General features: G+C 45.9%; 1 protein-coding gene across 2 annotated transcripts in view; it reads right to left on the bottom strand.

The window, feature by feature from the left end:
* The window catches only part of LOC119456071 (hemicentin-2-like), a 208,937-nt gene extending 184,639 nt beyond the window's left edge, over positions 1-24,298 (bottom strand). For both annotated transcript variants that reach the window (XM_037717669.2, XM_037717670.2), the window contains exon 1: positions 23,352-24,298. The gene's annotated coding sequence lies outside the window, so the exon portion shown is untranslated. The remainder of the gene's footprint in view (positions 1-23,351) is intronic.
* Positions 24,299-27,097: the final 2,799 nt, after the last annotated feature.

The raw sequence follows: 27,097 nt of genomic DNA, 5'->3' as shown, positions 1-27,097 counted from the left end.
CGACCTTCCCGACGATTTTGCGAGCGACCTGCTGAACCGCCATCTTGTTTGGACAGGAAAGTTGCTTGCATCGTTTCTGACATAGATGCCGTCTTCGCGAATACGTCTTCTTTGACGTCTTCGTCAGAATTGGAAAGAAAATTAAGGTGGCCGCTGTCCGCTTAGCCATGTATTTTGCCGTCTACCGCGAGTATTGGAACAGAGCCAATGTCTCACGTCGTCTGTACCTCGATGAAAGAATCGATTTACATCAGTTAACCTTACTTCGGAAGGAACAGGGATCGGAGAACAAGCAAGGAATCGGAAGGACATTTTGTTCGTTTTGTTATTATTGTGCAAGCTACAAACTTTACAAATATCTTATTTCGTGACTGCTTTTTCCAAACGCTTTTTTGGTAGCTTCTACAGTATAGTATTTAGTTGCTTAGTCATTTAGAGTGCATTAATTGAGTACTAAGTTTTGAATTCCAGCAGAATATTTGTGAACTTCTTGGCCGTAAGTCAAACGTAACCAAGCATCATACGCTTAGTAAAAATCCATTCACACGCCAATCATGCCTTCGCATGAATACCTGTCCCTGCAATGATTTACTTACAAACTATAGTTTGTATTTTTTTTTTGCATATAGCAGTGCCAGTACCAATTAGCGCAGCACACTTTTTGACGGCCTCTACGCTGTACTTATTTTTTAACTAGCAACAAGCACTTGCTTGTGTGGATATCCGTTTGATCAAAAGGATTATTGAAATTATGAGGACAGCCACTATTTAGGTGAACCAGCAACAGGCTTTTCAAACTACATAATCCACGTCGTACTATCAGAATTATATGTCACATCGCGGAAAAAAAAGCTTCGAAGCGAAACGCAATAATGGATATCTTTAAATAAATGCAACAGCTTCGAGCGTGCAGGCGCACGTAGCTTAGATGTCGCCGTTATTGCCGTTATTGTTCCTTTTGAACGCACTTCGAGCATAGAATTTTCCAGTACTGCGTGTTCATATGATGTTGGTAGCAGCAGCAGAAGCCTCTTTCAATGCTGATAAAGAAAATATGAGTGAAAGAGAAGAGAAATTGGCAGAACCGGTTTCCTAAAGAACGGCCTAGACACGAGCTTTTTCTCTCTACACAATAGAAGCTATTACCCTTCCTTTTTTTCCAGGCTGTCAAACGTGTCAAGACCAGCACGCCTAGCAGGACATTGAATTTTTTTATCTATCTTTCGCATCTTTCTCCCTTTTATTTTTTTAAGTGTGCATGTTTTTCTTTTTTTTTTTCACCTTGTTAGAGCCTTCACCACAACTCTTTTTCTTCCTGAAGAAGTTATTTTCTTCTTTTTTTTCAGGCGAATATTGAATTTTAGACGCGAAAGCACACGTGTGTTTACCCGATTCCCTCGTGTCTGGATGCTTTTTTTTTTTTTGTCGTGAACGTAGGAAAGTAAAAATCGCGACTGGAGATGGTGTGTAGATACATGGCCAACGCTGCACTGGAGCTGTGTACCCAACGTATCGCTACTAAGAGGAGGCCCTTGGGACGCTTTCAGAATGCGTTGGCGTGTTGAGAGCTGAGCACACATGGTGGCACACCCTACAACTCTGGTACAACTTACGCGGCCGCGCCTGGTGCTAAGCGCAAGTAAATGCCATTTTCCGTGACCTCGTTCGCATTACGTCACCACTAACACGCCTTGCAACATCTAGTTGCGCAGACGTAAGAGAAAAAAAAAATCCCGTAGCGTAGTTTTGAATCTCGCGCCGTGGGAAGCTCATGAGTGGTATCGGACGCGAAAATGATGTACGGAGTATTCCTTCGACCCATGCGCGGCATCTGCTTGCTTATTCTTTATGCATAACTGACTTCCATCTGAGGTAAGCACTTTAAAGGGATGCAGACGCCAGTGGACATGAAGTGGAAGCGCGCGCCTTAAATCACAGCTTATTCGGTGTACTTCGATGGTCATGAGCTGTAGGCTTAGCGTTACACATCTCCACATGGGGGACGAATAACCAATAAATGATGCCACCTGTTCGTTACCGTTCCGATGCACAGTCATGTGATCTTCTAAATATTCGTTTAGCTTCGCTAGTAGTATACTGAAGCGCGCATGTAATTGCTGAAAACTTAAATTATACTTTCGAAAGGTCCAACATGTGTGCAAGTGGGCAACAAGAAATGTCTGCAGCGCAAGTATAACAATTCATATTGTGGCATGGATGCACTTGATTGTGGACACATCGCTGAACGTAATGAGAGTATCTATGACCAACAGGGACAGAATGATAACTTTATCATCTCGTACATGCTTAAAAATAAATATACTGAATCTATCATCCCCATAGCATAGGGCGTTGAACTTGGCAATAGATGAATAACACGAAAATAGCCACCACGCTATGTTTTCTTTCCAGTCTCAAACAAAAGATGAAAGTCTATAGCTATAAGGTGTCAAACCGTTAAGAAAACATTTCCCGCAAGCACAGTTGCAGTAGGGTTTCCGCGCGCCTGCTTGCTACAAGGCTGCAACGAGAAACAGAGTATAATTGCATCTGTCCGGCGTTGCTGATTGAAAAGCAGTCTTTCCACCCTGAAGCACAAACTCCGAATAGCAAACCAAAGACATAAATAAGAACAAGACAGCGGGATAATAACCCACTGCTCACTTTTGGGAGCCAGCGTCATCAGCAACGCGCGCACGCTGCGAAAGCACAGAGACGGCGCCACGGGCCGAGATGGTGCGGTGTGTGCCTAGCTAGCCCCGGGGAAAACAATGCTTCTCCCAAAACAAAAAGTAAGTACAAATTATTCTTCCTGCGCCGGTGTAGCCATACTAAAGCGGCGTTTTCCTGCTTCTTCTGAATGTAGTTGTGATAGTGTTGCGTACGTAACTTTATTTTTTTTTACTTCTCTTTCATACAAAAAAAAAAAAACTGATTCCGTTTAAAATGAGAAGGACAGGGCTTACACATGGAGAAAAGAAAGGACCGGGGAGGATCAAAATCATGACATACGTTGCTTCGACTAAAACAAAAGCTCTCTCCCCCCCCCCCTCCCTCCGCCCCTCTACCTCACCAGAAAAAAGAAAAGTTGAACAAAGAAAGATAGACGACGTAGGAACTGGAATGAGGACAGCCGAGAAATACAGAATTCAATGTCTGCTGCTTCTCTTCCATCACCAACTCCGCTCTCTTCCTTCGGGCTAAACCCATTTCTCCGTGCCTGATGAAACAAGAAGAGCACTCATGTCTGCCCTCTCTCTCTTTTCCCTCTCTCCACACAGCGCTTTCTTGCGCATCGCAGCGTGGATTGTGCCTGCTGCTTCACTTCAACTGCGGGACCTTATCTTTCCCGCGCGCTTCTCTTTGCTTCCCTTCTTAGAACGGTAGGGGATAAAGCAAATGTAATGAACGTAACCGACAGCTACCGCGCAAGAATCCCAGCCCCGAAGACGAAGCGGCCCAGTGTTATGCGGCCCCAAAGACCGCCGCGGGCGAGCCCTGATGGAAGGCCGCCTGGTGGTTCTTCTTGCCTCTTCTTCTTAACGTCCTTACGCGTCCGGTTGTGTTTGTGCCACGAAGGCAGGGGACCATTGGTATGGTTGTTCGCGGTCGAGTGAGCGGGCCCGATAAAAGTTTAACAGTTACCCGCGTGACGTCAGTAGGGATGTCTGCTTTCTGTAGCGCTAAAAGGAACTCGCTGTGGGAAGAGGAAAACAAATAGAGAGACAAAAGGGTGGAGGTAAAGTCAGGCGCGGGACATCTAGAAAGACGAGTAAACAACTGTGCAAAAATTGAGAACGAGAATGCTCCGCACACTCTAAACACGTATGGAACCAAAAACGTCATTTGGTCCTGCTTTATTACTTGAATGTTGCTCCTTCCTTTCTTAGCACTAAGCTGGTGATGCGTCGTTATTTCAATTCAGTAGATTCAGTTCATAAAGCAATGGCCGTGTAACGTTAAGAGGACGGATACAATAACGTTGACAGGACGTTCGTCCGGTCACCTTTCTTGGGTCCGTCGTGTTAACGCTGTCCTTATTGCGTGAGGCATGAACTGACTAACACAAGAACATGTTTCGATTCGATACGTTTCAATGCGACATGAAAGCCTCCACCAAAGTCACATGCCAACCGTCATCAACGTGTCCTGCGAAATCGGCAATCTCACTTTACCACGGCCAATATTGAGAAAGAAAAGCAGCTCGCACTAGGGCAGTCGCGATTGGATGGTGCTTGACGATGTTTTCCTTTCGTCAACTCGTTCCACTGTGCTCAGCTTAGTTTTAAGTTTTTATTTACTCGCCTTGAATGGATGCATCGAGTCTGAGATGCTGATCACGCTGGTTAATACGAAAGACTATGCTTTCCGCAAGTTATAAGGGTACGTCATACGGAGCGATAAGGAAGTGATAAGGGTAGCGTGTGAGATTTCGCAAATATAGTATATTTTATCCGCACGAAAATTACGCGAATTATTTGCACAAACTTTTTCCGACGTTCCGCAAGTCACGCACATGACGATTATACTTAATATCCATCACATGCGAGCACATCCTAACACATGCGCATAGGCACACACAGTGTCGTATAGACATGTGAAGACATGTGTATTTTTTTTTGTTTCCTGCAGAAAACCACGGTGAAGCCATTACTCGAATAATAAGGCAAAAAAAAAACTTTTATTTTTCTGCTGAAAGACGTCTTCATGCGCAAATTTTAGCGGTTTTGTGTTCACACGCTAAAGCGCGCCAATAGGCGGCTATAAACCGATATGCGTGACGCTGTAGGCGCATGATGAACAATAGTACCAGTATTACTGCTTGTTACTGAGCTAGATGGCTAGTTCACAACAACAACAAATAGTTACCAGCAGCAGAAATTGTTTCATACGCACGTATAGAGCGTGTGCTCGACACCGCTAAGATAGGTGTGCTGTTTTCTCCGCATGAATATAAATCTTTTCACTGCCTAAAATTATGGATGTGATTTCTATATGAGTGAAATAACATAATACGCTTTTCCACGTTGCTGATATTCAAAATTGAGTGAACCTATGATGTACCTGCAGCTATATCAGATTGTATGCTATACACTCATCAAATGATATTTCCCTGCACTTCAAATGATAAACTAATAGTATGACTAGTAAACGTTTCCACCGCCAGTATTACAGTTACCGCGTTAGTAAGGGATAAAGTTGCGCCGACGAAAGGGAAACACCTAATATACGTAGTTATGTAATGTAATTTATATTGCTACAAGGAAAAAAAAAGAATGAATTATGTAAACGCAAGCAGATGATAACACAGCACAAGCCCGTCCACCCTCCTATGCGTGTAAGGTCGAAAGCGATCAGGGTCCGAATTCACAGAGCTTTTTGTTCCTAAGGTCTGTTTGTCATTGGCCAAACACCTTTCCTAAAGATATGCCCAATATTAGCATAGGGTGTCACCTGTTCTTACGAATGTTTCTACCGTAAGAAGTACTTTGTACATACGGGTCCCGTTTAGTTGGGGCCTGTGTTTCTTGAGCACTCGTCTTTTTCCATCTGGGCTTCTTACGTAATTATTGCGCTGTGACCATGCAGTCTAAACCAACTAGCTTCACTGTAGACCACATTGCCGTTCTTATCTCGTTTTACATATTCTATATTGCGTAAACCTTACCAATGCTACTGCTGTACCTTTCGTTGTCATTCGTATATTTCCATATAACTGTATTGTTAGAACTTTCATTAGGCGATGGTGTAACAATTCACAGAAAGCTCATTTTTCATATTGCTGAGGAGGAAAGCCAATGGAAAGCATGTTGGTTGATAAAATGAGCAAGCTATAGGGCTATTTGTTCCAAAAGGAAGGATTTTACTAGGGAGCAGTTTATTTTACACATTTTTTGTTTGTTTTTGTATTTGATGCTGTGTTTTCTGTACCTCTTAGTAATTTAATACACGTTGTCACGTTTCACAACCATGCTTTTATTGGCAGCTTGAAAAAAGAGAGGTATTATATAAGGACTAACTAGACTTTAACAAACCCAGTGACGAGCGCCCTTTGTTTCATGGTAATGTTGATGCGCGTTATGAAACACCACTTAAGTTGGGGAATGCATCGACGTGAAGTACAAGCGTGGATGGATTAAGGATCGTCATAAACCATTAGCGCATCCTTATGAAGCACGAGCGTTGTGTTTGCCACAGTAACAATACTTCAACTTTCTTTATTAAAACCAGTTTGTCTTTCGCAACACGTTGGTACCTCGCCCCCTCCCCCACTTGCTTTACAACACTTGCTTAGAGAGCGGCATCCATTGTACAACACAAGGTGTTCAGAGCAGTTGATCGCTAAACAGGACCTTAGCGTACAGGAATACTTTTCACAACGCTAGGTATATATAAAAAAGATTATTTATTTATTTTTATGTTTTGCTTTGCCTTCTACTTTATTCCCACGTCCAGGCGCTACGCGGTAATAATGGCCTTTAATTCAAAGCGCAGTCCTTTTTTTGTGTGTTTTTGCTGTCAATGCGTTATGTATTACCCAACGTGCTTATTGCTTCTAGAAAAAAAAAGAAGAAGAAAATAAAAAAAAATCTGCCTGGTAAACTTGTACTGCTGGCGAGGATTCGGAGAAACAAAGAAGACAGAATGCAGTGAACAATTTATTTCAAAACAACTTGGCTCCGTTGACTGTTACTGGCGTGTCATGAAAATGAAATGAAACCCATATCGCGAAGAGAAGGAACAATATTTGCCTAAGTTGCAAAGGCAACGAAACTAGCTGAGCTTAAGTGGAGCTGTACTTAAGCGCAGAGGCGGAAAATGAGGCTTCAACACTACACTACCCCAGGTGTTCGCGAACGTTCAAGCTTCAGTCGTCGCATGCCTCGTCGCACGCGTGCAACCGCTAAGCTGAGCTTGCAACGTAGAAAGTCTCACAATAAACTACCAGTTTAAAGGGAAGCTGGAAATCTTTACTAATTGGAAAGAACGAAAAATTAAATACTGCAGGGCCAGCGAAGTGAGTAAGATTTAGATTTTTCATACACTGTCTTACCGACGCTAGACGAAGAAAAGAAAAAAATGCGCCGATAGCGCCGAAGCTTCTAGCTGCTTTCCGCGAGGTGTTACTTTTGACTTTCTTGTATAGCATCACATCGTGCGCAACAAAATCGCTACAAGGCACGTGCAGTCAAGGTTGTTCCGTACAGTTCAGTAGTGCTTTTTGTGTCCTTGCCTTACATTGTTATAAGAATTCATTTGTGGTTTGATTGAGTATTTGCTGCCCTCAGTAGACTTTATGTTGAGATACAATTGAATGTCATATATGAGTTTTCTTAATTAGGGATGGACAGTCGCTTTCTGACGTGTCTTTGTTCTTTCACTCTGCATTTTATCCTACTGTTTTCTATCAAGAAAAGTCAGTTGGACATTATCGCTCGTCCGTTTATATTCTTGTGATCAAGTCATTTTTCTCTTACTTCAAGCCTACAATTATGCGCCATGCTTTCATTCCACTTGAAGCCCTGATGCCTAGCAAGGCTGGCTTCACTCCCTCAGCGGTTATGATGTCCAAGTGCGAATATATATATATATATATGTATATATATATATATATATATATATATATATATATATATGTTACCCTGCAATTGAAGGGCTTCATGAAATAGGCCACATCTGCATTTTTTGTGCGCTCTCTGTCATCCGTATATCCGCCTGTGCACAGATGCTCCAAAGGTCTACCGTAGGTATGACTGCGAATCGTCTCTCTCTATTGCCGAGTCTTGAACTGCGGAAATTCTTCACGCTCCTCGTAGTTGATCGGAACATGTTTTCAGTGACTAGCGCAGTAGCATTATAACTTTTACCACAGAGTGTTCTTGAATCCGCACTTGGTTGCGGGCCAATATCCGAACAGAGGGGGCGCATGTTTCAATACTAGACTACGTGGCTGTATTATTTATAAATCGTTTTGTAACGATGCTTGCCATTACCATAGTAACATCTTCAGTAACATGACCACTGTGCATGTTCGCTCGCGATTGCTTCTCTTCTACAAGCTAGCCTCTGTAAACGTTACAAAAGTGAAAAACCACTTATGCAGCGTCACGGGGAATGAAAACACAGTCCAGTTAGCCCGCGGCGAGTGGAAAAAAGCGTTGAAGCACATAGGGACTTCTTTTTTTCCCCCTAAGTACACCGAGAAACCGTGGTAAGCTGGCCACGTTCAGGGCCTCAATTTTTTTCCCGTCCACCGCAAAACGCACTAGCCACACAATAGCAGCGGCAGCCAGCCGGCAAACTGGAAGCGTAAACACGAAACGCGTGGCACGAACGAGTCGCGGACGCGAGAGCGGCCGCCTGTCTTGCTCTCAAATGGACGCGTCGCGAGCGAATTGGCAGCGCGCGCGCTCGTCGGCGTCCGTGCGTAGCCGCTGAGAGGCGGTCGGGCGCGCATTGTTTGCTGTCGGAAGCGCGCAGTCACGTTAAAGAGCGGGGACACGATGCAGTCGACGACGCTGACAGATGGCCTGCCAAAAACGTGCCCCGCGTGACCGGCACGTAGTCCTCGTTGGGCCGGCGTTAATGCTCACTCGCCCAGCGGCCGCATCGTTGGTGATTCTGCGATGCTCTTTTCTGTCGCTTTCGGCCGCAACCGCCCGTTCGGCCTCCGCTGCTGCTCTTTGGCTGCCCGCCGCAGCGATGCGGCAGAGAAGAGTGCGCACCGTCAGACACGTAGTAAGTAGCGGACAGCCCAGCCATGGAAGGCCTTCTTTCTCCCTCAATGCAGCCACTCATTCGTCCCTGTATATGCCGGCGTGTTCCTTCTCTCCCCACGATCGGACCAGGGGGGCCCCCGAACGGAAATTGCTTCGGCCTTTCATTAGGGAAGGCCGCCCATTAAGCATCGGAACGATGCCGCGGAGCCGGACACTCCGGGATCCTGCAGCAGGCTGCTCCTCTTGCAGTCTTCTAACTGTTCGTCCCTTCGACTCGCTCGCCCCATCTAGTTTACGCGCGTCTTGCCCTCCCTCTTTCCCCCTAGCTATACCTTTCAATATCCCTCTTTTTTTTTCCCTCCCTCTCTAGATGAAGTTTTCCTGCGGCTCACTAAACATCGCCGGAAACTTCCACTCTCTCACCGCTTCCCTGTTTTCGTTTCCCGTCGAAATGGATGTTCGACTATGCGAGTATACAGGTGATGGTGCGCGTCCCAAATTTGCCGAAAGCTTTCGCTTTGAAAGCGTTTGGGAAGTTGCGATAAACGCTTCCATTGCGCGGACACGACCGTACTTCCCGGCGCTGTATCCTTTTCTGTTGCCTGCCATGTTTTGCTCTGTGTCTTTCCGCACGCGAGAGATAAAACTCCGCGGAATCGGGTGCGAGAGAGAGAATAAAGCGGAGTTGGGGCGAGTGAATGGCGCCATTGAAAAACGCTGATGTTTGACAGCCGGCCACGCTTTTAATTATTACAGACGCCTTCGGTGAAGCACTGAGCTTCTACGGGGATCGGCAAAGGGAAAACAAAAGAAAGAATTTAACGCAGCCCACGACGTAAAAAGAAAGCGGAAAAAAAGTGCTGCTTTAACAAAGAAAGACAATACACGGGAACCGGCGATGTCGCCACGGTTATTTTACTGGAATTGCAGTATTTTTGTTGCTTTTTCTTCCAACTTCGCGGGACATGTTTGCGCAACGCGGCCGGAATTTAATAAAACCGTTGACGCTGCCAAACGTGCGACTCCTGCGTTACAATTTGTTTACCAGGAAGCGCTGCCTGTCGCTGCACGGATGCGTCATGCTGAATCTATATGAAACATTTGCATAAAGTCAATACGTAAACAACGCTAATTAGACTCAAAGATGGCAAGCTACGCATCGGTGGTGCTTGTTTAAAAGTTTGGCGGGGATCTCTGAACGCCAAGTTATTTTGCCCCTGACATTCTTGCCGTGTAAACGAAGGAGCCCTTATATGATACGCGATGAGCGGCACAGCGCTCACCCGGAGACTGCGCAGGTTCATCATTACCTTTCTTAAACTGTGGCTCGGAACAATGTCCTTCCTCGATTTCCACGGATGCTTCAGATGCTAAAGTTCGAAGCATGAACACTACGATAAACTAATGCGGATTCTACAGTCAGCTAAAGCAAAAAAAAAAAGTCGAAAGTAGGTCAATACATAATGAGAAAACACGGCAGATTTTATAACACGCGAGAAAACAGAATAAAAAAAAGACAAGAGTAAATGTCTCTTCTTTCCTACAGCGAGATCCATCAAGAAATATCAGCTAAAGAAATCAGGAGTGGCGTGTTCTACAACCGTAACACCACGATAACCATGATCCACCGAACAGAATATGGCTTCCTCAAAACGGAGGGCACAAAAACTGCAACCACCATTTCGAGCTCTTCACGGCACTGTCAAGAGAGATTTCTCGAATGAAACAAAGAAAGATGGCGCAATTCTTCTTTTTTTTCTTTTATTCTGTTTCTTGCGCAAGACTATAAAACAGCGGCCCTCTCGCTTCGGCATGGAGCGGGCGCATAAAAGGCGCGCGAATAACGTAATAATGGTTGCGCTTTACGCGGCAGGACGGAAAGAAATTTCGACCCTCGCACCAGTCTCTCTTTACTTTCAAACTACGTTTCTATCTACGTCTTCTCCGTCTTCTCTTTCGTTCTTTCGACACGTGTACTACACTAAAGCGCGGAAGACAATGGGACGAACAAAACAATAAGGCGTTGCGTGTCATCTTCGCTTTTCTTTCATCTTTCTCTTGAGCGCGGATAAAAAAAAAGAAAGGGATGATTACGAGACAATAGGAAAGAAAGAGAGAAAGTAAAGATGCAGCCGAGGGTTCACGCAAAAGCGTGAACCCTCGGCTGCTCGCGGCGGCGCGGCCCCTTTTATTAGACAGCACGGGACGCGCTCCGGTGTAGCGGAGGCAGCAGCAGCCAGTCCCGTTTCCAACTTTCCGCTTGCTGAGGCGGCAGCCGTACAAACACACGATAAGGCATCGAGCCACACGGAGCCGGCGTAGTGCTAGACGCTGCTGTCACGTGTTGGCGGCGGCGGCGGCGGTGGTGGGGCGTACAACGAAAGACGGAAATAGCATCGGTACAACGTCGGCATCGGCGGGCTGTCTTCGGCTTCCTCCGTCGATGTCACAGCGCGAGGCGCCGCAGCATTTATTCTTTTCTCTCTCTCTGTCTCTTTCTGCGTTCGTGTGTGCGCGCGTGTCTGTTTGTGCTTGTGTTCTTTTGTCTTGCAAGATCTTTCACGCGCTTCTGGAGCGCGCGACACGAAATGAGAGAGGTCCGTCGGATGGCAGAAGGAGCGAAGCACGTCGGGAAGCGCAGGAGGAGCTGAGGGAAAGGAGATGAGGGTAAAGGAGGAGAAGGAGGTGGGGAACAAGGACCGTAGAGTTAGTATACTGGCGAATAGCGACGGAAAAGAAAATAAGCGGAAGAAACAAATCGAAGAAGCCCGGCCGTTCGGAGCAAAACATTTTCTTTGCTGGCCCCGCGGAACGTTTGAACCAGTGCGCAGCGGAGGCATCCGGGAAAGTGGCAGGGGCGGACGGGATGGCGGATGGTGGGGCAGCTATAGGCAGAGCTGGCGAGTGGTGAAACCCCGCTTTATACGTTTCTGTTCTCCGCGAGTGTTCGGGGGCTCTTTTGTGTCCCCTCTTTATCGCCGCTATTGTTTCTCGACCGCCTTTCTTCTTTTCTTTTTTTTCCTCGACTTTCATCTGTATACCGCGCGTACCCGTTTTCCATCTTCTCCCTTTTGACTCCGTCAGAGCTGGTTTCCGTACCTCGTCCCCCCTAACCCCCTTTCCTTCAACGCGATCACATCTCGTTTTCTCGTCGCGTCTTCGCTCCCCCCCCCCCCCCCCTTCCTTTTTTTTTTTTAACGCCGTGTTCGTCTGACTTGCTAGCACGCGAGCGATGCCTCCGAAACAGGGCTGCGTCTGTCGTCTCTATTCTCGTGTGCATCCTTCCACTCCTCCTCGCGGGGTTGGCGCGGGGGCGTTGTTCGCCACACGCAATCCGTTTGTTCGTCGTCGTCGGCCGCCCTTGGCCCTGTGAGACGGTGCCCTGCCTACAACCAGCTCTTTTATTGTTCTCGCTTCCGCGGCACCCGTCAAGGATCCGCGCGCCGCTTCACCCTTGTCGCGGAGAAATATATATCGCGGGCGATATTTCAGCCAGCGTGGCCGGGGCACGTCAGGCGATCGTCGGCACCCACCCCTCGTCGACTGCGGGGCATCTCGCTTTCACTGTCTTTCTATCTGTCCTTGTTTCTTTCTTATAGCTCTCCCCTTTTCTTTTATTTTTCTGCGCCTTTCGTTTGGATCGTCTTGCACGCTGTTCGCATGTTGGCCCGTGTAGGATGGCCTTCTGTTCTACATCTTCGCGGCTGGTGTCTCGGGCGCTTTTGCAGCGGCATCACTTCTTGGGCTTGTCAGCCCCTGTTACTCTTAACTTGATAACGTCGATGATCACTCATCTAAAAGGAGAACTTTTCTAAACGCAGATTTTATTAAATTGGATCTGCGCGGATACTGAGTAATAGTTGCTCCTTGAGCTTGAGTTTATCCTTTCTTAAAGACAAATTACGTTTGACATCGTGATGGCAGACTTGCACGTCGTTTAATTACTTTCTGGCAGATGCGCACACGGACATAGTAACAGCATTAGGGCGAAGCTGGTGGCTTTCAGTGAGATAATTTTTCTACGAAAAAAATGGCGCACTCAGGTGCGTGTGTATCGTGCCTCGTGCTGCGAGCTGCGAGATTAGAAAAAAAAATGAAACAAGAATAAAAAAAAGTTTCTTCAGCTCCTGCCATCGGTCCGAACGGTTCCCAAGTCTTTCTCACGCTGACTCACACGTTGTTATAGTGGACCTATCCTCAGTCCCTATAAAAGAGTTGAATGTTGGGCTAGTTGGCATTTTGACATCAGGACCATCTTGAAATGGCGCGTCTGTGTTCGTCTTCCTTTCTGTTGTGCCGTCCCACTGCGCGCCATTCCAAGATGGTTCACGGTCCCTATAGCTGGTGTTCTATAATCTGATCGAAGGGTGGTCAGTAGGGCAGTCGTCTCTGTATGTTAATAAACTGATACTGCTAATCATGTTGCTTGTTTGCAATGGCTAAATGCCGTACGGTATATTTAAGTGTCGTCGCGCTCTTTTAGTATTCACGAAAGAAAAGAATATGCTTAATAATATTGAGCACTCACATAGCGTGAGTTTATCTGTTTAATTAAGAATTATTTCCGCCTGTTTTGTCACTGTTCAACCAACCGATGCCTTAGGCAAAGGCTGGTCCGTGGCATACTTCGACATCTTGCACGAATGTCGGCCACCATTTCAATCTTTGGAAGGCAGACAGACCTGCCTACCTGCACCTCGCTTCGTGAATTTAGCGGGTGCAGCAAAACAATTGCGTACTTTCTTTGCGAGTGCCCTCGTTTCAACAAGCAAAGAGCAGCGCTCTCCTCCACACTAGACCAGATAGACCTGCGCCCACTCACAGAAAACACAATTCTTGGGCCCTGGCCGTACACGGACATCAGCAGGAGCCGCTATTTATTTATTATTTATTTAAGTACTGCCGACCTGTAGTTCAGGCCTTAGGCAGGAGTGGGTATCAAATACATTTCAAGGTAGTGTAACAAAAGAAAGAAAAATATTGCGTAACAGAACATACGTGAAAATACAATACAAGCTATAAACGCACTTCTGCGCTAAGTCTAAAAGAGACCGGATTCTGCAATAAATTATGACTGTCGACATTGGGTACTGTGTGATGTTGTCCCTCGTACATTGACACTGTGTAATTACTGTGCGGTACCTTCACACACTATGCTGTGATCGCTGTCACAGAAGTCTGTGAAGGCGTCACATTCATTCATTCATTCATTCATTCATTCATTCATTCATTCATTCATTCATTCATTCATTCATTCATTCATTCATTCATTTTTTCATTCTTTCCTTCATTTTCTCTCATCTTTCGCCCCCATTTTCCCTTCCCTGAACAGGATAGAGAGCCGGAGATATCCTCTGAATAACATCCGTGTCTTTGCTTTTATCTCTCTTCTCTTAAGGCTTTACTCGCTTACTATACCGAAAACGTATTCTCGTCCAACGGTACACGACAGCGTTGTCGGTAGCGCTTCAGCCGCAGCGTAGTGACTATGATTTTGCGCTGCAGAGCTCATGGTAGCGGGTGCGACCCCGGCCGCAGCAGCTGCATTCGATGGGTGCGAAATTCGGGTGCACGGAAAAGAATCTCACGTGGTCAAAGTCAGTTTGGAGTCCCCACTATTGATGCGCCTCATAATCATATTGCTGTTATGGTACGTAAAATATCAGATTTTTTTTCATGAGTACTTATTCGTACCATCTCCTAATGCAGCACACCCTTTTGAACAACTTCTGCCGATGTTAACCCACGAGTACGCCGACCTGATGCCGCCGCACTGCAGCGCCTGCATACGCGTCGGCCCTCCGCATTGTAAGCAGCAAAAGAAGCTTATGCGCCCAAGTTTTTGGCTCTTGGACAAGCGCCAGTTTTCTTCCAACACGGAGACGCCTTGGTGTGAATGCTCGGTACGAGTACGAGGGAACAGGATATCATCGATATTCTATAGCACGTTAAAGACGCCGGCTCCATCGATTACTCGAGGCTGCTGCGAAACGCGGTTGCTGTCGCTTTCTTTTGTTTACGTAAAGCGTTCTTCCTTTTCCTGCCACGTGCATTTATTGATACTTGCTCGAAGAAAAGTGCAAGGAACGCATCATCTCTCGTGCATATATGCGGCAGAGGCATTCTTTCCTTGTCTTTTTTTTTCTTCTATTTCTTGTTGCCAAGCCCCTCGTCATGCACTTTTCATATAACAAGTGTTTCATAACGACCAGTGTTTTGCGCTGACGCATAAGTTCGTCAAATACGCGGAAGCGATCTGGGTTCCCATGGCATTGGCTCGATTTCTTTTTCCTGTCTCTGTTGCTGGTATAGTGAGTAAAGCATCCTTCGGAAATATTCGCGCGATGTCGCTACGGTTACGAATTGTAAACATAAAGAATTGATCATTGTTTTATTCAGCCCTTAATGACTAGAAGCTACCGCATGAATATGCTTTACATTATATCTATGGGTTTATTTTAGTTCTTAAGTGAGTTGGCCCCGTCACTTCTCCGCTGAACTAAAGACAAAGATGGTCATTGCTCAAATAACGGCATTCAACCCGCGTGAGGTACAATCTACGAATTACAAGCTTCGTCTCAAAAATTGGGAGAATTGTGCGCACACACACCGATTGGAATATTACGCAAGAGCTAACTCTACAATCGGCAATAGTTTCCGTTACATAACAGAAAACATATCCCTTTAAAAAGTCAGGTTTTATTTTGTGTTGCTACGCTTAAGCGGAAATACGTTATTTTCGCCCCGTGTCTATGCAGCAGCTTGACGAAAGGTACACAAATGTTTATCGAACAAAAGGTAACGCAAAATATGTCACGCAAATTTGAAATATAGCGTTTTATAAAATTTTTGTTTGCAATAATTTACACCCTGCAGATAGGACTTTCTTAGCTGTAAGTCTCAGGTGATTTCAAATGTCTGGAAGCCGTTGCATTAATAAAATGAAAAAAAAAATGTGTAGATATCTGTAATAACATCGTAAGTTGTTGCTGCAAACATTTTTTAACGAGGAATTACGTAGCACTTTACATACACGAACAGTCTCATTTTCCTTTCTAAGAATGATTTAACACAAGCGGCAGAGCAAAATGAGGTTCCTCACGTGGGTTAAAAAGAAATTTACCGATCTCGCTTCATAACAGGGCCCCCCCAGCAATAAATAATGACAATATAATAAAACGCCGTAATACATTACGGGCACTTGCCGACATTTGTTTGGAACACTCTAAAGATATTACACAAAAAATACTAGTAATAAAAACAAGGGGCAGTTTTCAAGGTAAAAATCAAGACAAACAGTCTTCGAAGGTATGCGAACGTGTCAGAACAATAAAAAGATAAATCAACTGCTATTAGCGAGCACGGTCCAACGAAGCATGCCGGCAAAAGAGCCTCTGTGTCGAAACAAGGCATATAACTCTATAATCTCCAGCCGCTTCATGCTTAATATTAAAGAAGAAAGAAAACGAAAAAAAGAACGGCGCTCTCTTCAACTACGTATTGCTATTAAGAGACCCGCTATACATTTCTACGTGTTCAGAAATAGCACAGGCTCGGGAAAAGAAACACGTAACTGACAGAAAGAAAAGTACTTACCAGGAAAATAGAAAAGAAATTGGAATTTGAAATGAAAGAAACGGGTACAAAGACCACGTATACATGAGCATCGCGTAATCCCGCCATGTATATTACATATGCACCACAGTTGCTCCTATTTGGCTGCGCAAAATAAAAAAAAAGAAAGAAGGATAGGAGCAAGATGAGACAAAACATTTTCTTTGACAGCGTTTGTACTCAGGAGATTGAGCATGGCGCGCCACAAGCGATGTGCCACGTTTGTTGCGAACGCTTTTTGTAATTCATTACGGCTTCCGTGTTTCTCAAGCCGCTCGCCGATTTGTTTCGTCTCTTTCGGGCCGCTCCTTCCTTCAACGTATGCTTCGCTTTCTCCTTATACGCTTGTTTCTTTTTTTTTTCTTTTCATCTTTCTTGCAGCTATTGAGAGCCTTTTTCTGCATATGTCTCGTCCCAAAAAGCTCATTCCGTAAGGGCTCATTAGCTTTCAGCAGCCTTAATTACAAATTGGTGTGGCGGTTTCCTGAAATTAGCGGTTTTCCGTAACCTGAGGAGGTTTATGAAGCGATGCACCCCGGTAAAAATACGCGCGCAATAAGCGTAAGAGAAAAAAAGAACAACAACAACAAGGCGCTGCCCATTCGTTGTTTTTGTGTCGTTTAGTTTCCAGAGCGATTTTAATGTGTACGGAAGAAAGTCTATAGGTTGGTTATGCTATAGGCACATTATTTTCCATTATAATGCCAAGTCGATTTAGCTAAAGCACCCACAAAACAGTAAGAAAGAAATGGAGGTAAATGATCTTGTAAAACCAACGTCACCGGGCCAAAATTTGATCGCTCATTTTCCTTATTTGATGAGTGTTTTAAATTTATTGTCGAAGCGTGCCATTTTCTTGCTTCCGCAAACATTCAATACGGAGTTTACAAAATTTAATTTTAGGTATATTGTATGGGCAGCTATACAGGTGTGACTCCACATAAATTTTTGTCGTGTCGTTTGCCTTCCTTCACAATAGCTTATTCTTTTATTGCGATATCCATTATATGAACACTCCAGGCGAAATTTCGTCTTCGGCGTGGCGTTCCGTATAAATCGCAAGTGCGATAAGATCCTAACGCTCACCGCGCGCCGTATACTGTGGGTGCGAGGGAAAGTGTGCGTGTGTGAGTCGAGAAGCATGGCGGCTTGATGCGCGCCCGATGTTGGAGGTCACGTAATGAGGCGCGTGAAAAGCGGTTTGGGCAGGAACATACGTGAGCATGCGGTACCATGATCAAGCGCGTGCTTGGGTAGGAGGGGGGGGGGGGGTTAGATGAGCGCGAATTTCCTCCACTGGCCCGGTTGTGGCTCTGCCTGGCTGTCTACGCGGCTGGGCGCATGCACCACCCGTGATCTATCTTGGAGGTAATCATCGGCAGGTGCAAACGCCAGGCCGAGCCGAGATGGCTGGTGGCTGCAGGTGTGCTGTCTTTTCATGTACCTAGTGCTGTGGGCGGCGCAGTCTCAAGTTTCGGAGACGCGTTGAAGCGAGAGGCAGCAGAAGCATTTGCCCCCGTCTGTTTGCGCTCTTCACGCCAACGTTGTTACAGCGAGTGTTGGCGTTCATCGAGTGAGATCTGTTCGTGATTGTCTGTGAGCACCTGGCACCATGCGCCTGTTAATTTAATTAGTAAGTGAATGTTTACTGGAACTTATACGGCCGTCAAACCTACGAACCTTACTTCGTGTAGTTTTCAAATATTTAACTATCACTATCTATGCTTAGCCTTGCTGGCGAAACTGTGACTTTCATATATCTATATATTGCGATGGACACTTGCCCTGAAGTGCAATCTTTGCTATGCATTAGATGTGTGCTGTAAGACCTGTATTTTGTCTGAATTCAAGCAGTATTTCGTGGCTTCTGTTTTCGTGCATACGAGGTGATCGTAGCTGGTACAATTGCTAGGGTATGGGAATGTTCCAGTGGCAAGCCTGAACACGCTTATGTTAAATGATAGGCATCTTTCTTCTGTTGTTGGAAGGCAACAGTTTGGAGTGTTTCATCCAGTGAGAAGTACGGCCAGTTCCGCGTACAGGTGACAGCTGGTGTGGACAAATGACAAGTGAACCTTATTTTTATTTCCAGCCACTTGTAAAAAAATGATAGCGTACTTCTGCTTACGTACGGAAGCTCTGTCACGCGTTCTCTTTAGTAGTACAGTGCAGCAGAAACACGCAACTGTTTCTGGAATTTTCATCGTGTTCTTTTATTATCCACGATGTACGTAGTTTTCAGCACTGCATGTCGCTGTGTCTCATGTAATGCACGTTGCGTAAACGTGCCACCTTCAGTACTAATCGCGTAGCGCTATACAAGAAGGGACCTGTGACACACGTGTTGGTTTTTATTCCATACTCCCGGATGAGCACTAAGCGAGGATATCAATTGCTTGTTAGATGCCGCTCCCCACTGTCGGTCAAAGTTGTCAATAATGTGGTCAGTATTGGCAACATAGCAATGGTCTAAGAATTTTCTTTTTGTTTCAAGTTGATTTACCATTGAAAGCATTAAGAAATAATTACTTAAACACCTGGAAAGAGATATCCATGAAAAATTGAGAATAGAGATATGGGGGGCTTTCAGCAAACAACATATTATAAGTTATTCACCCAGTTCCTTTATATCTGTTTGCGATTAAATTTGGAACACGCGACATGGATCTAATGGCAATTCTAATCTTTCCATTTGTCATCACGCGTACGGTGGAAGACTTGCCGAAGTTCACGGCGTTAGGGTGTAGAATATTTTGCCACTTACTGTTAAAAAATGGCGGGAAAATTTTGAACTGTCTTGCGAGAAATTTTATCTAAATAACCAGAAATATTGAATTAGTCGATCTAAGTGATTATATATGGTGTTCTCTCTCCGTATACATGTTTTTTTATAAGCAGGGAGTTTACACACATACATGCTTTGTGGTTTTGTTTTGCGCTTTTGTACATATATTTATACGAATACATGTTTCGCATTTTTATCCTTTTACCGAAGCTATGGTGTACTGAGAATCCGGTCTCACCGCTCATGACTGCCCGTATACGGAAACACTGTGCCATTTCCAGTGCACATGCATAATCCGAACTTTTGTGAAAGTGCTGAAAGTTGGGGGAGTTAGTGGTTATTCATTATGAAACTGTAGGGCGCGCACACACCAAACGAGGGCCCAAGGCAAAGGCTGCAAAGGCAAAGTTGCACAAGAGCTGTGCCACTGAGTTTATTTTTGAAAAGGAAGTTATATATATATATATTGTAGAGAGGCACTCTGGTTTTCATTAATTAGAGCGTAGAGCACTACAACGAGAGGTTACACAGCTCAGCGCTCAGGCTACACAGGCACAAGGCTTCAACCAACACGTCGTCATCGTCTTTCTCGAAGCAGTGTGTAGTGCTCGTTCTTCTTCAGTACAATATATATATAAACCCAGGCTAACTACAGTAAGCATGTTCAAGGGTATTCAGAATAAAACTAAAAAATATAAAGAACAGATAGCTTCTACATGTGCAAAAAAAAAAAAAAGAAAAAAGGTCCCATGGCGCTCAAATCAGCACTTGCGTGTTTCCGTTTCCTTGTGTTCTCGTTTGTTGTGTGCGCGCTGCTGCTTCATAATGATCTTTTGGGTTCGGCCTTTCACTACCTCACCCCCCCCCCCCCTCCTTCTCGCTACATTCAACGAGATTCAGATCTAATTCCCATACATTTGAAACACATTCCTGCCGGGATCGTGCCTATCTCAAAAACCACTATAGAAAAGAGGCCTATACTGCCGGATGACCCTCCATAAAAAGGAATTTGGCACTTTATAGATCGCATATGACGATCTATATAGGCTTGTCCTTTTGAGCATGGAACGTTTTCGTAAGGGCCACAGAAAAAGTTCAATAACAAGTCTATCAGGCTTTCGTCTGCGTGTGGCCCATAGTCTTTCAATGCTGTGTACATTATAGTTATGGGGGACGCCACACCCAAAAAAAAAAAAATCACCGTTCTTTTTTTTTTCAATGAAGACGCCAAGAAACCCCGAGCCGTTCTCTCGAACGCCGCAGCTGGTCCCGTAAATAACGAAACGCTCATTCGACTCCTCCCCCGCAAGCAGCGAACGGTCGCAGCATTGCATTCACTGTTTCCGGGCCATTCAATTTCGTGACCGGACTGATGACGCTCTCATTCAAGATAGATGTCTAGATTGCCGCTCGCAGAAAAAAGCGCGATCGTAATCCGAGGCCTGCGGGTGCGCCGCTAACTATTCTCAATCACAGCTGGCATTCGAGAAAGACATTTACAACACTCGGTCAAGATAAAGACTGAATGGTCGGTGCTTTCCTTCTTCTCGTTTTCATTTGGACTCGTAACAACAGAGCAGCAGTTGCCCGCGTTATCTTTCGTATTTCCTCGCGCTCAATGTTCGATTAAGGAAATAAGCTGAAGGAAATAAGGTGCGGTGCGACTCCTTCTTCTAACGGGCTTCTAATCGACTCCGAGTTTTAAGCGTCATTGCAGGCACTTGCATTAAGAAGCCCATGCTGGTTTAATGACCTCCAATTATGCTGCCTGGCAAGAAATGTGCAATTATATCTGTTTGACTGAGGATCCAGTACGAAATATTCACTGTTCTATTATCTAAGATGTCTTCTCATGCGCGAGGAAGGCCATAGAAAAAAAATGTCTATGTTAAGAATATGCCGTCATTAGTACTCGCTGTCATTTGTTGGCGGACTCCCCGTGATAACGTTTTAAAGGCGTGGTTCTTCTATAGTCACACTATGGTCCAAGAGTCCTATCACTTCAGGTCAACATTAATTATATACCATATCGCTGTAAAAACAAACGTGACAACAAGAAAAATAAACAGAACGGGACACTCGTCGAGCAGCGTCGGAAGTCTTTACCACTTTATCGCCTCGCAACGTTTTTACATAAATATGCATTTGGTGCTGCAGCTAAACGTCGGCTCCCGTCCCCCCCACGGCCTTTCGCGCGACGGAAGAAGTGGCGTTTGCTCTATATATATGGTGATTGTAAAGGAGGAAAGAGACACTTGATTCTGCAGCCCTTCAGGGAGCACGGCGCAATACGGGCGTTTGCTCTCCGCCGTGCGTTCGCTGCCCGTGAATGCGCGCGTCCCTCAAGCGCTTTCACTCGCACATACAGCATACGGCGCGCGGCGACGATTTCATCGCCGTTTGACGTCATACGGAACCTCACGGCGACGACGACGGCAGAAATCCTCTTTGAATGTCCATATCATTGCTATCGCAATAAAAAGATCCGCAGCAATTCGCGATGGCGAGCAAATATAAGCAACCAGCTTGCATGCTTGCATTATGTATGCATGCGTGCTTGCATGAATGCACGTATGTATATATGTATATGTATGTATGTATGTATGTATGTATGTATGTATGTATGTATGTATGTATGTATGTATGTATGTATGTATGTATGTATGTATGTATGTATGTATGTATGTATGTATGTATGTATGTATGTATGTATGTATGTATGCATGCGCGATGTTGTATATGTGTGTGTATGGTGAGTGACTGCCGTAGTGTCTGTATTGCGTGCGCGAGCACGCTCAGATTCACAATGTCGTCATTAGGTTTCTTTAAAATGTGCCTTTTCCGCAGCACATGTTTAGTATTCAAATTGAAATCACTAGACAGTGGTTGTTATCAGGCAATGCCCATTGAAGAAGAATATTTGAGCAAAGGAGTGCGTAATTCTCCTGCGCTAACCCGTAATAAAAGGCAAATTCGGTGTTTGCTGCCACTAAGGTTTCATTTAAAATTCCTAAGAATGAACAGGACTGCAAGAAACTCATCGAGAAATTCTCTCATAAGAGTTTCCGCAAGTGTTGAAGGTGCCGCCGAATCCAGTGCGAGCCAGGGCAAGATAACTTTTGGTGGAGTACTCTCGATAACACTGTTGTGGCGATCACCAACGCTTTTGTGTCATTGTGACCCTAAAAATCCATTTGTTATTAAAGCGATGGTTATTCGGTAACGGGCTGGCAAGAATGCGTTACGTTCTACGTACGTTGCACAGGTTTCAGCGTTTCATTAAAGAATTGTACAGTGCTATAAATTCCACTTTGCGAGCCCACGCCGAGCATGTTCCCTATACAGTTGCAAGAACGTTATGTTTGCTAATGAGCGTGAAAAGGGCATAAATACCATTTACCAGTTATTGAAATACCTCGACGCTCTATCAAAAATTTTAGCTACATAGAAATGATATTCCTAATTGGCTATAATTATAGATCTAGCTGGAATCAGCTAGCACAAGACAGGGGTAATCGGAGATCACAGGGAGAGGCCTTCGTCCTGCAGTGGACATAAATATAGGCTGATGATGATGATGATGATGATAGATCCAGTAAAGGCTCTTTGAGGCAGGATGGAAGGAACCAACGTAGCTTTCTATGTAATTTATGGCCCCGATTACGGGCTTTCAAAGAAGTCTGATTTGCAATTGACCTCCTCTTTAGTATCCAGAAGGACAAATAATACAACGACCCATCATTATTACTGGACATGTAAGTTTACCCAAGATTGGTTAGGGCTTTGTTCAACAAACCAAAACACGTGCTTCTTCAATCTTATCCGAAATTCGTTCTGAGATTACGGCTTTGCTTCATATTATAAGGAATTACAAATATGTTATGAGTAATGCACTTGTACTTCTAATGCTTGTGGGTAACTGCAAGTAATGCACTCAGTAAATGATTGTATGCATTATTCGATAGACATTTTATCTTTTCTAATTTAAATACATTTCCAATCATATAAACGTTTGAATTACACTACTTAAGCTGCTAGACCCCTTTCAAAGAAAAACGGTCACTTCATATCGTCGTGACGAAGCATGTGTCGTGACGAAGGAGGAAGTGAATGCGAGATGGGCCAGGATATTACATTTCTTGCCAGAAATCCGTATAGGCCATTTTCAAGCGTACACAAGTGAGAGCGCTTGCACGACGCTGAGCGCGAGACAAAAGATGCCAGCCGCTCACCTATGATTCCTTCACTGGACGCGGCGGAGACGTGGACATGAAAGAGAAGTCTCATCGCTGCTCCCGCCGCCAGCACTGTCCACGAGCAGAGAAAGGACGTCGACATATCCAGCCGATAAGATGCGGCCGCACGGCTCACCGCACGCTGGCAGCGACTGCGCGAAGAGGTTGTCACACTAGATCGTAACGTGTTCCGTAAGCGACGACAGAGCGGCCGTCGACAAAACTGACGGCGGCAGTCCAGCAAGTCCTTCGCGGCCAGTCATAATCACGTGCAGAAAAAAACGTCAACTGCGATCGTACGCTTCTGTTGGGACACTCAACCCGTCTCCATGCCACCGAAGCACACGCGCACGTTAATCTCGGTCAATGCCACGTTTGGGGCGTTTTCTGGAACAACTGTATTCCGATGGGTGTATAATTAGTCACATTGAAACCACCAGGAAGTTGTGACAATCCTAGATGTTCTGGCAGACAGTCCAGCAAAGTCCGAACGACGTCATCAGCACCACCACTTGACACTTATTCCAAGCAAGTCACAAATGTGCACGGAAAGTGAGCAGGGCGCCTCGAAGCAGCGCTAATTCCCGACTGCCTCCGACGAGACGTCTGTGGGCTGCTTTCAAGCGTGCGAAACTCCTGCAGAATCACCACAACAGCCAAGAGCCTGGGCGGCACTCGGCTCTTCAAAGCTTGCAATGCGCCGGAGAAGAGCGCGCGAAATGAACTCCCGCGGCGGGATGGGGAGGAGTGCAACGAGCGGCAAGATCAGCGCTGACACGCGCACGTCCAAAGCGGCGGTATAGCGGTCGCGTTCAAAGAGAGCGGCGACGATGCGACCCGAAGCCAACTTTGCGGAGCGAGGGGCGCATCGCAAATCGGCGTGGCGGTGGCGGCAACGACGGCCTCCCTCTCCCAGGCGCCACGGGTTCTCTGGACGAGTTGGACTCCGGCTGGAGCCTTTTAGCGCGCGCTCGCTCAAATGTTTGCGCCGCCCGCCGTCGCTCCCGGGCCTCGCTGAGAGCAGCGCCGCCCGATAACCCGCGGTGGGAGCCGAAAGCCGGTGCGCGCAGTGCAAGCGGAACGCGCAGGGCGGCGGGACGGTGTTCTGCTGAAGCTCGTGGCCTCAGTCGCGTGGTTCACGCTCGCACGTCTTCATTCACTCACTCGGTGCGCTTATAGCGAGGTTCGTGGGAGTGGACAGGGCGCGCCGCCGGGACGCCGCCGGCGCGACTTACCTTCCGTGGCACGAATTTGCCTCGCTTGTCGGGAGCGACAACGGTCGGCCGCTTGTGATCGCGCTGTGCTTGTTTATTATGTAGCAGGGAGTCCAGTGAGTGTTTTTCTCAACGATATGTGTTCGTAAAATCGTACTGCTGTTAGCGAAATCATTCTTCGGTAGAATGAGGTCGTGAAGAAGCAGGAGGTATCGCGTAAGAGTAGTTAACGGGATAAATTGTCAGCAGTATTCCGAAAAGCAACGTACACTTTTTAAAAATTTAACTCTGAAGCGAGCAGTGTCACGTTCATGCCTTTTGCGAGGATAACCTTGAGGATAACATGGCTGCGCAGTGCTTTTATGGTAAAGTAACTTGCGATTCAGTCCACCAAGCACTAGAGACATTCCTTGATTAAGCCACCTGACCACAATAATTTCTCTGTCAGTGCGCAAATAAAATATGTCTTCTATGAGAACATAAAAAGCCAGAGGGGTATGTATGAAGCGAGTCTGCTCATGCACTGTACACGGACACTTCTCAGCTCATTGGACGAGATGCTTTGGCTGTTGCCAGTGATGATGCAGCGTGGTGCGATTGTCAGTATGGTTTGAAGGCTGTTAGGGGCACCAGCGCATTCACAGAAAAGCAGGCCGAGCGTGATACGAGGATATTGCTTGACGTGTCTTACTCATTTTTAAAAGCCACTTTAGGATTATTTACGAGCCAACTCCAAACCATCCTAAGAGTCAAGACGAGAGTTAGATAAATTGCCGTATATAATGTGGGTGTGAAGCACGTGACAGCACACGATGTGATCACGCTGCTGTGATCACGCAGGGTTCGCCGGAGATTCGAAGGACATTTCACGTTGCAGATGTTAGTGTGCTAGTAATTTCCACTAACTGTGTTAGTGGAAATTTTTCATTTCCAATGTGTCATCCATCGAACAAGTCTACGGCGCCTAAAGCGCCTGCCATTCCGGCACCAATTTCTCGTAACTGGGTGTTTTAGGGAACTTGACATGTTTGTGATTCCATGGCTGAATTATGGTCGCGCACAACGCTAAAAAAAAGTCACAGTTTCGCCCTAAGGGCGAAGCAATGAATGCGATAGCAACACAGCAATGTCATACGAAGTAAGGTGAGCGGCTTTGGTAGCAATATGAATTGTAGTAAACATGAGCTGATTAAGTAAGCAGGTGTGCTGCGCCGTAAGTAGACCGACATGAAGAGAGACTCGATGACCACGAGAAGGCGCGTGTGAAACGGTGGTGTTGATGAGAAGCGCTTCCCGTGGGCAGCGCGTGCGAAGGAACACACCTATAGCGCTGCACTGCCGATCCGGGCAGCATTGCATGTGTAGCGTGCGTTGGAAAATGTGGCCCGACTATTACTAACTGAAATGAACAAGCGTGGTGTGAGCGCGCACAAACAAACATGAATAGATCCCAGTGAATGACTGCAGACAACGACTATCAAAACGCTGGCAGCAAGCGCATACGCCGCAGCGGCGAAGGTACGTGCGGTCTATCGCTTCAACGGAAACTGAGCGGCGAATGCACGGTGCATAAAGGTCAGAGCCGTGGGGAGATAAGAGACGGTGCGGGCGAGCGATGAGCGCGGTTGTTGGCAGAGTAGAAGTGCCCCCCCCCCCCCCCCCCGCTCCCTCCGGCGCTGGCTTCCTGCTTCCTTGCTTGCGCGTGGGAGATTGAGTACGTTCGCTCTCCGTGATAGCGCTCGTCCCCGCACGCTTCCGCTCGGGCATACGGCGTGCGGCGAAGATTTTATCTATAGGAACCTCACGGCGACGGCGACGCCGACGGCAGAAATCCGGTTGCAAGTGTCTAAATAATTGCTATCGCAATAAAAAAAGGGGGCGTAATTTCGGAGCGTCAGTTTTTACGAGATGAAGCAACAAGTTCCAAAACTGCAGAAATGACTTCGTTTTCACTCTCTTAGTCGTAGTATATTTTGTTGTTAACATGAACCTATACAGATAGTGGCTAAGCAGGAGCTACTATTAAAAAGGCGTTGGTTACGCCGCGAAAGGATCCGGGATGTTTCTATAATGATTATAACATGGATTTCTATTGACTATGGGCACCACCTGCATTGCCATTGAAGTACACCGTGTCTTCTCCGGTTTCTATGTTTGAGCAGAAAGAAAGAGACAACTTGTTCAGGGCTGAATAGAAAGCGGGTGCTTTCTAGTCAAAGGCCTGATATGGGGCCGACGCCTCCTCCCTTCTTAACCCACCGCTATTGATAATGCACATTATATGTATGCAGTAGAGACAGGCGAAGGAAATCAGATAATGCCACAAAGCGTTTCGGTGAAGCTAAATCAGGCTGAAATGTCGGGGTGTTCCTGCGCATAAGGTAACGTTATGGGCTGCAAAAGCTGCGCAGCATGCTGCATTACCTAGCAATGGTGGCGAAAACCGGAAACCAGTACCTGAAGATAATCTCGACAGCAAACCTGATCAACTATCATGTTGAAGCGAGCTTTTATTCTGCCCACATGCTT

Source organism: Dermacentor silvarum, chromosome 6, assembly GCF_013339745.2.
Source record: "Dermacentor silvarum isolate Dsil-2018 chromosome 6, BIME_Dsil_1.4, whole genome shotgun sequence".
NCBI classification, from domain to species: domain Eukaryota; kingdom Metazoa; phylum Arthropoda; class Arachnida; order Ixodida; family Ixodidae; genus Dermacentor; species Dermacentor silvarum.
Note: the sequence above shows the minus strand (reverse complement) of the source record. Positions and strands in the feature narration are given on the sequence as shown.